A 12,981-nucleotide genomic window follows, 5' to 3' on the forward strand; every position below is an offset into this window, starting at 1 on the left:
AAACATCCCTTTATATAAAGATATATTTTCAAGATGCTCAGCCTAGAGCGTGTTTTTTTTTACATGTATGTTTTTATATGTATTTCTAATAATATGTATGTGAGTAAAATTGTCATAAAGCTATTAAAACGTCTTCACTGTGATTTTGTGTGCTTTTTTTTCCTCAGCCAATAGCCGTCCTATATCAATTAGTTCATTCAATACCAACTGAATTTCCTGCAATACGCAGAAGGACCAGCAGGGGGCGCCATAGACACAGTTCCAAATCTCTTGAAAATGGCGCGCATGAAAGGAACTTGGACACATATTTCTTCCATGTCAATACACGAATACATGTGTATTAATCATTTGTTTTTCAAATAAACATTATATGTTGTGAACAGAAATGTCTACAATAGTTGCTGAAACAGTAATGCTGACATAAATGGAGTGTCCACAATCACCCTGATCTCTAGCAGCTTTGGCCACTTGGTTTGATTTTGGCCAATTTCCTTCAAAGGCAATCATAAAAAAAAAAAAAAAAGATATGAATGGTAACTGCATCCATAACTCCGAGTTAAGGGATCCTAATATACAGTAATTGTGAGCATGAGACCACGTTCTCCAAAACAGTATGAAAACCAAACTCCCACAAGTTGTTTGCTGATCTTGTCCACTTTATTTTAAACAAATCCCAACTAATCACCAAAGAGATTTCCTGTCCCCTGGGGATCGTGCTGGAGCCCATTCTGGCAGTGGTCCATTCATAGGAAGACCCAGTTCCTCATTTGTTAATTTGGCTTGCTGTTTATTTAAGAAAGGATGCACAGTGACAGACAGAGAAAAGAGCCAGGGCTTGAGGGCTGCCGGGTCGCCTGAGGGGAAGGGCAGCCCCATGTTACGCCGCTACGTAGGAGAAACTCCCAGGGAAGCGTGCTGAACACGAATGCTCTGTCTTCTGCTAGTAGTCCGGAGTGGCGCCAAGGGCTAGAAGCTGATGAATTTAATGCCTAGAGGCTGGTTTCTACCGCTACCTGACTATGATGAACAGCAACCATATGTTTTGCCGACTTACTTAAAGCTTTTGGATCACATCACCCAAAGCTGGCTTGCACAGAACATCATTGTGTTCTGTGTGTATATGGATCCCATCCCTCACTTCCAAACCACCCTAAATACCACCTAGGGGTCCATGCTGTGTATTCTGGCCAAGGCACAAGAGAGAGTTTACTTTAGTTCTGTGGACTCATAAGGCTTTTTTTTCTTTTTGACTACATTCTGAACAATGGCATCATTCAGAGTCTATGTGTTGCCTATTTTATGTTTTGTTTTTAATCAAAGACGCTAACATAGTCATTGTTTCATTCCCAAGAACTCCCATGGAGTTTCCAGAACATATAGAAAGAGACATTAAGAAGTGAGGTTCCATTTTGGGCAGTGGTTTGGTTGAGATTAAACTACTCGAGTGTGCTTAAGACTTCCAAGCACCATCTCCTTTCTTTGTTGCTGCTAATGTTTAAAGCAAACACTGTTCATGCCATGCTTAAAACAACCGTTAATGTCGAAGAGCTTTGATATATGACACACTGCACAATGAGAGATTTTTACTGAGATTGTTCAGTTGCAGGGTGGCACTGTCAGAAATAGGGGTGCAGTAGGCATTCATTTCTGTCCCCTAAGGTACAATCTACACTAATGTACCCCCTAGGGGTCATTATTACACTTCAAGGGAATTATGTGTACCTTTGTAGGGTCAAAAAGGTACATATATGTTCCCAAAGAGTATATAAAGGGTACAAATAAGTACCTTAGAGAGTACTGCCCCAGTGACAAGCCGTTGTACCACTAAAGGTACAATGATGTACTTTGTTTTCTGAGTGTGTGGTGCAGTGGTTAAGACTCACCTCACAGCAAGAAGGTTCTGGGTTCGAACCTTGTGGCCAATTGGGGCCTTTCTGTGTGGAGTTTGCATGTTCTCCTTGTGCTTGTGTGGGTTTCCTCTGGGTACTCTGGTTTCCTCCCACAGTCCAAAAACATGTATTCAGCTGGCTACTGTAAATTGTCCATAGGTGTGAGTGTGAATGGTTGTTCATCTCTGTGTTAGCACTGCGATAGATTGGTGACCTGCCCAATGTGTACCCTGCCTCTCACCCAGTGTCAGCTGGGATTAGCTCCAGCTTCTCCCTCGACCCTGATGGATGAACAGCATTAGATAATGAATGGATGTTCAGTCATAATAACTGAAGCCTGGATGATTCCCAATTGACAGTTTTTAAGAAAAAAAAAATCATGTAATCTACATCATCAGGGCATTTGTCAGTACATCTATGGACCAGTGGGCAATATGAAGCAAAAGATTATTAATTTGAATATTCACACCAACTGTAATAAGGAAGCATTTTCTTCATACAGTCAAGATCTTTTTTATTTGCCTAAAGACCTGATGAACCTGATGGAAATGCAGTCTATTTCACATCTCTATTTCACTGTTTGTTCTTTCATTCATTTATCTTCAGTAACTGCTTTATTCTGGCCAGAGTCAAGGTAGATTTGGACTCTATCCCAGGGACATTGGGTGTGAGGTAGGAATACACCCTGTATGGGATGCCAGTCCATCACAGGGAACCATGCACGCACACACACATATCCATCCATCCATCCATCCATCCATCCATCCATCCATCCATCCATCCATCCATCCATCCATCCATTATCTGTAGCTGCTTATCCTGTACAGGGTCATAGGCAAGTTGGAGCCTATCCCAGCTGACTATGGGCAAGAGGTGGGGTACACCCTGGACAAGTCGCCAGATCATCGCAGGGCTGACACATAGAGACAAACAACCATTTACACTCACATTCACTTTAGAGCCACCAATTAGTCTAACTACATGTTTTTGGACTGTGGGGGAAACCGGAGCACCCAGAGGAAACCCACACAGACACGGGGAGAACAAGCCCCCATCAGCTACTGGGCTCGAACCCAGAACCTTGTTGTTGTGAGGCAACAGCGCTTACCACTACACCACCGTGCCGACACACACATACACACACACCCTCATTTTTGGGAGGAAACTAGTGGAATCTTAGATGGACACAGGGAGAACATACAGAACTCCATGCAGCTTAGGCTTGAACAGCTGTGAAGTAGGAATGCTACATGCTGCACCACCAAAATAGCTTTATGTGACAGTTAATTTTATAATTTATAACAACAACAACAACAATAATAATAATAATAATAATAATAATGGTGGCACGGTGGTGGAGTGGTTAGCGCTGTCGCCTCACAGCAAGAAGGTCCGGGTTTGAGCCCCGTGGCCGACAAGGGCCTTTCTGTGCGGAGTTTGCATGTTCTCCCCGTGTCCGCGTGGGTTTCCTCCGGGTGCTCCGGTTTCCCCCACAGTCCAAAGACATGCAGGTTAGGTTAACTGGTGACTCTAAATTGACTGTAGGTGTGAATGTGAGTGTGAATGGTTGTCTGTGTCTATGTGTCAGCCCTGTGATGACCTGGCGACTTGTCCAGGGTGTACCGCGCCTTTCGCCCGTAGTCAGCTGGGATAGGCTCCAGCTTGCCTGCCCCGTGGCCGACGAGGGCCTTTCTGTGCGGAGTTTGCATGTTCTCCCCGTGTCCGCGTGGGTTTCCTCCGGGTGCTCCGGTTTCTCCCACAGTCCAAAGACATGCAGGTTAGGTTAACTGGTGACTCTAAATTGACCGTAGGTGTGAATGTGAGTGTGAATGGTTGTCTGTGTCTATGTGTCAGCCCTGTGATGACCTGGCGACTTGTCCAGGGTGTACCGCGCCTTTCGCCCGTAGTCAGCTGGGATAGGCTCCAGCTTGCCTGCGACCCTGTAGAACAGGATAAAGCGGCTACAGATGATGAGATGAGATAATAATAATAATTATTATTATTATTAGCACCCTTCAAGAAAATGAACAAGAATGTATTCATTCTTTCACTGATCTTCAGTAAGCCCTTTATCCTAGTTGTTGCAGGGGATCCAGAGCTGGTGTACTCACACCCACTATTCCCAGAATAGTCTCCCGGATCCACCACGACTCTGATCAGGATAAAGCACTTATTGAAGATGAATGATGACAATATGTCTGGGGTGTGAGTAATGGAGGGATCATACTCTTATACTCCCAAGGAAAGCACCTTACTAAATGATATTCATGGCTCAGATTTTCCACCATTGCATCCGGTGGCTGTGATATCATTAGCGGTCAGTATCCCTCAACAATAACGGTTCCTTTCAGTGAGCACTGATTATCCACAGACAAGCAGGCAGTGAATGAGAGTGCTGCGCTTGAAGTGTGAGAACACTGAGTGTGGAGTGTGTCTGTTTCCATGGGAACTCTGACATGTGTTTCGTGTGTGTGTGTGTGTGTGTGTGTGTGTGTGTGTGTGTGTGAGAGAGAGAGAGAGAGAGAGAGAGAGTCATGCTTATGCTCCACCCTTTTGTTTTCATTATTGCCATAGTGAGCGCCTTGAACACAAATGTACAGAATTAAAGTAACCCATCTTTTGCTTTAACCTTGCTTTCCTTTTTTTGTGTTCTCCTTTTGGTGTTATGGGGACATTGTATCAGGTGCTTATAATTATGAAAAATGTGTGGGAGTCACCAGAGTACATGGAACTGTCATTGTAGATTTTTTGCACAGATCTTTCTAACTGTGAAGAGTCCATACACCTTTATTACTTTAATCTCTATTTTAGTTATATAACTAATTGAGTTTATAACTACTCTATTACAGTTATATAACATGTTGGCTATGCTTTATAGTCTTTAGTTGGATATTTATTAAATAAAGGTCATATGTTCTGTTCGTGTTAGCCCTGCGATGACCTGGTGACTTGTCCAGGGTGTACCCCGCCTTTCACCCATAGACAGCTGGGATAGGCTCCAGCTTGCCTGCGACCCTGTACAGGATAAGAGGCTACAGATAATGGCTTGATGGATGGATGTTCTATTCGTAAACCTAGAAATACCTTCTGAGTTGCTGCTAAGTCTTACACTGTGGATTTAATTTATGATATTTATGATATGATATGAAACAGTTAATCAACTTTTGATGCTGAAGTCATTGATTTCCATTGCATTGATTGAAAAAGAAGTAATAATGTGTTGGTGTTATGTGCTCATTATAGACGTAATAGAGCTAAGGAGGTCAGAATGTTAAGCAGTTCAGCTTGGGCTACTCTTTATGGTCTCACTTCCACAGTGAAACACTTTGGTCGGCTTCAAAGCAACTTTATGGTTTCAACAAGGATCTGTATCCTGTCTGTGGGCTAAACTCCTCATGGCTTGGATCTCTGCCAGAGCATGCAATTAGACTCTCCACTAAGAGCAAGGGAAATGCATCTGTACTGAGTATAAACTGACTCAGGCACCACAGTCATTCCCGAGATAGCAAATTCATCTTGAACACTTTGGGATCCTGATGCACCAGTCTGCGTTTAGCTCCGTGGCTAAATTACAATCAGCCTGTTTCACTTGTTGATTCTGTCTTGTGTTGTGTGCATGCCTTTTGCTCATTTGGACTTTAAAAATGCTTTGTCTCCTGCCATTTTATAGCATTCGCTCATTTTCATGCACTTTTTTACAGGTCATTTATCAAAGTTTACCAGACACTCCGTGTGGTTAGATTTCTCTGATATAGTGGAAGTAGCAGCCAGCCTGTAATTCTCAAGTGTTCTCTCTATTTCACATTGATTTAATTATTCAACAAAAAGCTCAGTGTTCTTCCTGTACCTCTTTTGACATTACCTTTTTCTGGACCTCTGATTAAACAGTACTGGCGTTTAAAGATGACCCTAAATCTCAATGACATGCAGTCGATAATGAATTCAGCGACGTGGAACAGTACATCACTTGACTCTGTCCCTGAAATGAGCTGTGGGGCCTGTTGCATCAGTGCTGGGTGAGAGGTCATGTTTGGAGCAGCAGGGAGTTCCTCCAAGACTCCCCTCCATCCCCAGTGATCTGTAGTCAGACTTACCGTCCCTCAACATTTGCTTAGATCATGCTGCCAGATACATGCTGATTTGGCGTACAATCAAAAAAGAACACTTAGTTAAAGATTAGGATTTAAAAGAATTATTGTCTAATAAAATTAATCTTGGGTCTGTTTGTGAGTGAGCTGGAATGTTAAACTACTCGTGCAAAGGAAAGGAAAGTCTACATTTATACACACAGTAATATAATTTTGACACCAATTATATGTCAGACGTCACAGATTTTATAACATTGACATGGCAGATGACATAGAACTCTGAGTGCGCTGTTTGCTTCTTCTCCCATCTATGACAAATCCTCGCTATGACAAAAACAACTCCACCCTGAAAGACACAAGGGAATCTCTGACAACGTTAACTCGAAGAACACCCACTGTATTTCCTGTCACCTTCGTAATCTTTGGCCCTCCTAAGGTCCCCTCCGCCTTCAGAGCTGGTGTTTGTAATGTAATCTGAGCAAAATGACATAAAAAGTGAACCAGTTTGAAGGAAAAAACCTTTGAGGGATTCAGGTCTCTGCCAGTTGAGTCCAAGAGCAATGGGTCGCTCCAGGAAAGACTCTCACCTCCATGCTGTCTGGCTAAAAGGATTATTATTCTTTTCATAAAAGTCACATGTATTATATTAAACAAATGCATTTCTACTGAGCAGTTCTAGACCATCATACTATTTTAATGGAAAAAGTACAGGTTTGCTGTTTCAGAGGCTTTTTTTAGAATCACTTGCTCATTTGGTTCACATTATAGAAAGCCATTCTAGTTACCTAAATGAACACAAAGTTGGCTGTAGCAGCCATGAATCACCTCTTCAGGCCAATTGAAAGGATAGTTCACTGCTGCTGGACCAAGCAGTTTGGACCCAATAACCTAAGTATGAACATATGAGACTGCCAGCCTCTTCCATTAAAATGTTCTTGAGAAGGATTGCTCTTTCAAACAGCAGGGCAAGGCAAACCAGTTTAGCAGAGCAAAAATAAACATTTGCCTAATTATAATTTATTTATGCTGGAAAATCGACAATTACACAGTCTGCACAAGGAAGTCAAATTAACTGAAATTTACTGATACTGCAGTGTGCACTGGGCTAATGAAAGGTTTCTGTTGGACAGAATAACAGTATTGAGCAATGTCATTTTAATCAATGGCTTCCTTTGCCCGACTTAATTTATTGGAAAAATTTCCTTAAATGGCACAACATAATCTGAATATCTATCTATCTATCTATCTATCTATCTATCTATCTATCTATCTATCTATCTATCTATCTATCTATCTATCTATCTATCTATCTATCTATCTATCTATCTCCATCCATTATCTGTAGCTGCTTATCGTGTTCTACAGGGTTGTCCCAGCTGACTCTGGGTGAGAGGTGGGGCACACCCTGGACAAGTATATATATATATATATATATATATATATATATATATATATATATATATATATATATATATATATATATATGTGCATATGCACTGTATATATGTTTTGCCTAATCAGTTGTCTTCCTAAGAACCTTGATGTATTCCTGGAGAACATTTTTTTTTTGAAGAAAACACAATAAAAAAATAAATTAAGAAAAATGTTCCAACATGTTAGTATTTGTGCTTTAAATACATACAATCAACTGATTTTAAAACTGTTAAAATGCTATTTTTGTATCAGTCTGCTGTAGGTCTTGGGGATAATGTGAGTTAAAAGGGAGGCAACAGGTCAAGGTCAAGAATAGGATTAAGACAGATGACTCATGGGAGATCTGCACAGGGCAAGTCATGTAATCATTACAAATATGCTCTGAGTTTAAAGCTGTGTTCACACTTATACCGGTACGATAGTGGTATAACTGTATCGATACAAAGTATACCGGTACAGTTTAGTGCATCTGTCCACACTAGCGAGAAATGTTTGCGGTTTTCTTTCACTGTAGTTGAAATGAGCGTGCGCGAAATGTTTCCGTGGTTACCGAGTAACTTCCTTCCGAGAATATGGCGGATGAAACAACGTGTGTGTGCTTTTTGTTGTCAATGTACAGTCTGTATTTCTGGTGGTCATTTATTCAGTCAAATCGTATAAAACGCGCGAGGCAGTTGAGAAAGAAACATAGAAAACGAATCTCCGTTCTTCACTATTTTATTCAGTGAAGACATCAACAAACACATAACTTCGTCTTTGCTCCATGTAGCTCCACGGTCGTTTTGAGCCATTTTGACATTTTATTTACAGCTGGAAAGCACATGCGTATTGTATTGTATGAATAACCCGGAAGAAGTAGGAATGGTTCATTGCGCATGCGCATTATATTTGTATCAATACAGAACCGCTTCATCTGTCCACACTACAGCAAAGCACTACAGTACCGATACTGTACCGGTACGAAACCCATACATTTGTGGGTTTCGTACCGATACAGTTATACCACTACAGTACCGGTATAGTTGCTAGTGTGGACAGGTGTTGTGGTACGAAAGTAGTATCGTATTGGTACAAAATCCCTAGTGTGGACAGGGTATAAGTTAGTCCATCTGACCAGTAGTACAGATTAAAGTTCAGTCGATTTTGTCTCTAGATATCTGTTTTCTCATATTAGACAGATTTTTTTTAAAATGGAAGTTTGATGTCATGGGTGGCACGGTGGTGTAACGGTTAGCACTGTTGCCTCACAACAAGAAAGTTATGGGTTCAAGTCTAGTGCCCAACAGGGTCCTTTCTGTGTGGAGTTTGTATGTTCTCCCCGTGTCTGTGTGGGTTTCATTCGGGTGCTCTGGTTTCCCCCACAGTCCAAAGACATACAGTTAAGTTAACATGGGGCAGCCATGGCCTAGGTTGGGCTGAAGTGCCCTTGAGTAAGGCTGCGGCACCTAACCCCCAACTGCTCCCCGGGTGCTGTAGCATAGCTGCCCACTGCTCTGGGTATGTGTGTGTGCTCATTGCTCACTTGTGTGTGCATGTGTGGGTTCACTGCTTCAGATGGGTTAAATACAGAGGTTAAATTTCACTGTGTGCTTATGTCTGTGCTTGAATGTATGTTTGAGAAATAAAGGCTTCTTGGCTTGACATTTATACCATTCTTCAAACACAAGCAAAGTTGCTGAGTATCATGTGCAGCATGTAATCACTTCTATTAAATAATTCATGTTTAAGGGAAGTAATAGCCTCAATATATAGCCTATAATATATTTGTGTCCTTTAGCTGAGCTGAGTTTTGGGGAAAAATAAAGTCTGTCACAGAAAACTGCACTCGCAAATGGGGGGGTTGGGGTGTCAGAGTGAACGGTAACAAGGAAGAGAGGATTGAAGAGAAGTAGGAAGTGATTTGAGGCAGAAAGGCGAGTGGACCTTATGGCCCTTTTCCACTACCCTTTTTCGGCTCACTTCAGCTCGCTTCAGCTCACTTCAGCCCGACACGGCTCGCGTTTCGACTACCAAAGAACAGCACGACTCAGCTCGCTTCAGCCCTGCTTAGCCCCTAAAACTCGCACCGTTTTGGAGTGGGGCTGAAGCGAGCCAAACCGAGCCGAGTGAGGCTGGGGGCGTGAGCAGACACTCCCCTGTGCACTGATTGGTGAGGAGCAGTGTCCTCACATGCCCACACACGCCCCGTGAGCACGCTGGGATCTGTAAACACCGTAAACCCGGAAGAAGAAGAATTACAAATTGCGAGAATTTCTGAAGCCTTATGCGCCTCGCCTCATCTATACGCTCTTGCCAGTATCTGTTGGCGTTGTCGGTGACAACAAGCCACAGAACCAAGACCAGCAACACTAACGACTCCATGTCCTCCATGTTTATTGTTTACTATTCGGGTCGTGAGACTACCGCTTAAAAGGTCACTGATGTCACTGTTTGCGCTGCTTAACGACATCACGTGACGTCCACCCACTTTCGCTAACTCCACCCAATGTGTCCACCCACTTCCAGCCAGCACGGTTCAGCGCGGTTGTAGTCGAAATGCAACTCCAACAGCCCCACTCAGCTCGACTCAGCCCGGCACGGCTCAGCCCAACTCAGCCGCGTTTGTAGTGGAAAAGCGGCATTAGAGGCAAAACAACAGACCTTCCGTTCTGCATTTGGATATTTTATACAGAATGTGAGGCGGAATAAAGACATAAGATTCCTGCCTTGAAGAGGCTTTGTAAAAGGGGCTTGAGAAAGTTGGTCTTAGCTGCCCACAGTGATGTTTTAGATTCAGTTCGTAAGCTACTGTAATTGTTAAATCCATTTTTAAAACTGGCACATCCCTACAGAAATTACAACTCAGGTTAGAAAAAATTGTTCCTCTGAGGCCCATTTTTGTCATGAGTGGTGTGTGTGTGTATGTGTGTAATATAGCCATCATATCCAAGGGCATGCCACCCCAGGCCAGCTGGAACCATTTACCCTCTGATATACAGGCATGTCTTGAGTGCAGATTCAAACTGTGAAAAGAAAGCTCCTTCTGTTTTTCTGCCGTTGACAATCACTTCCTGACTGCAAACTGAACCCCTGCAATTTCATACATTTTTTTTTCTGTATGATTGATCTAATGGTTTTGGGGAAAAGAAGCAATAGGAACAGTGAGAATTGTGGGGAAACACTGAAACAATAGTATGCAATGTAGACAATGGGAATAAGAAGAATAAATTGATTATCACTCCATGTATATTCTTTGGTTTGTCATAGCATGTGGTGGAAATGCCAGGATTTGCCTACAGATGGGTTTTGCTCATCAAAGGATCCAGTCGACATGATGGTCTTCAATGGGGGTAAGAAGGATTAGCTCTTATACCCAGTGGCATCTGTATTGTGTCATTTCCCAAACCTGTGGAAATAGGGAACACATTAGAAAACCAAAGTGATTCTCATACACCCTGGGAACATCTGGGAGCATTGGTTATTATGATGCCATAACACAAAGAATGAAGCCATTGTTTTAGCCAATTGCACAGCCATATACTGCCAAGCATATCCTGCAGCAGAGGGAATGGTCTGTAGATAGAGTTGTGGTAGTAATTTGCATGGTTTCTTTATGAAAAGGCTCTTATGTTGCTATTGAAAGCACAACACGTCTCATGTAGTCTGCTCCTAATCACCTCATAAATACACTTCTGGAGGGAATCCACTATCCACTGACATGGAAAAGCCATAGTGAAGTTGATGTTGTAGAAAGGATAACCATTTCCTTACGATCTTCAAGAAAAAGGAGCAGATCAACTGTGCTGATTTCGGGCAGATCATCAAACCCCAAAGAATGAATATTTAAAGATTTTATATATATACACACACAGTATATATATATATATATATATATATATATATATAATCTCATCTCATTATCTCTAGCCGCTTTATCCTTCTACAGGGTCGCAGGCAAGCTGGAGCCTATCCCAGCTGACTATGGGCGAAAGGTGGGGTACACTCTGGACAAGTCGCCAGGTCATCACAGGGCTGACACATAGACACAGACACAGACAACCATTCACACCTACGGTCAATTTAGAGTCACCAGTTAACCTAACCTGCATGTCTTTGGACTGTGGGGGAAACCGGAGCACCCGGAGGAAACCCACATGGACACGGGGAGAACATGCAAACTCCGCACAGAAAGGCCCTCGCCGGCCATGGGGCTCGAACCCGGACCTTCTTGCTGTGAGGCGACAGCGCTAACCACTACACCACCGTGCCGCCCATATATATATATAAAACATCATTCATCTTCAAGAAACACTTTTTCCTGGTCAGGATCACAGTGGATGCAGAGTCTATCCTGGGAACACTGGGTGTGAGGCAGAAATACCTCCTGGAATGGATGCCTAGCCATCGCAGGACACCATGCACAAACATTCACACCTTTAGATTTAGTCAGTTTACCTCCAAGTCTTTCTCAGAGGTGGAAGGAAAGCAGAGAACTCAGAAGAAAACCCACATGGACTCAAGGAGAACATGTACAGGATCTTCACCCAGTGGCTTAGCACATCTAGCCACTGGGATTTTTGCCCATTCCTCAAGGCAAAACTACTCCAACTCCTTCAAGTTAGATGGGTTGCGTTGGTGTACAGCCATCTTCAAGTTATCCCACAGATTCTCAGATGGATTGAGGTCTGGGCTTTGATTAGGCCATTCCAAGATATTTAAATGTTTCCTTTTAAACCACTTCAGTTTAGCTTTAGCAGTATGTTTAGGGTCATTGTCCTGCTGGAACATGAACCTTCATCCCAGTCTCAGAAATCAGAATCAGAAACACTTTTATTGCCAGGTATGTGGACACACATGAGGAATTTGACTCCAGTTTCACTTAGCTCTCATAGTACAAAAACAGATAAAAAACTTATACACAAAACAAACAAACAAACAAAAAACAAACAAGCAAACAAAAAAAGTGCAATAGGTGCATAGTGCAAACTAATCCAGGTAAGTCAAGTATGAAATAGATAAATAAAGTATACAGTGTGCACAGAATGACGGTATGAGTGTGCAGATATTTTACAAGTGATATTACTGATATATGAATCTAGATTTTAGCTGTTCATCACAGAAAGGATTTTCCCTTTTGGTGCAATATGGTGGATAGTTTCATCTCATAACCGGAGCACCCGGAGGAAACCCACGTGGACAACATGCAAACTCTGCACAGAAAGGCCCTCGCCGGCCACGGGGCTTGAACCCGGACCTTCTTGCTGTGAGGAGACAGCGCTAACCGCTACACCACCGTGCCGCTCATGGTGCATAGTGCAAAGATGAAATAGTAAATATAAATAAGTGTAAATATAATATAAGTAACAGTGAGCACAGAATGACAGTATGAGTGTGCAGATATTTTGCAAGTGATATTACTGATATATGAATCTGGATTTTAGCTGTTCATCACAGAGACAGCCTGAGGGAAGAAACTATTCTTGTTTCTGGTTGTTTTTGCATACAGTGATCTATATCACCTCCCTGAGGGGAGAAGTTTAAACAGTTTGTGACCAGGGTGTGATGGGTCCGCAGAGATGTTACCTGCCCGT

Source organism: Neoarius graeffei, chromosome 5, assembly GCF_027579695.1.
Source record: "Neoarius graeffei isolate fNeoGra1 chromosome 5, fNeoGra1.pri, whole genome shotgun sequence".
NCBI lineage: Eukaryota > Metazoa > Chordata > Actinopteri > Siluriformes > Ariidae > Neoarius > Neoarius graeffei.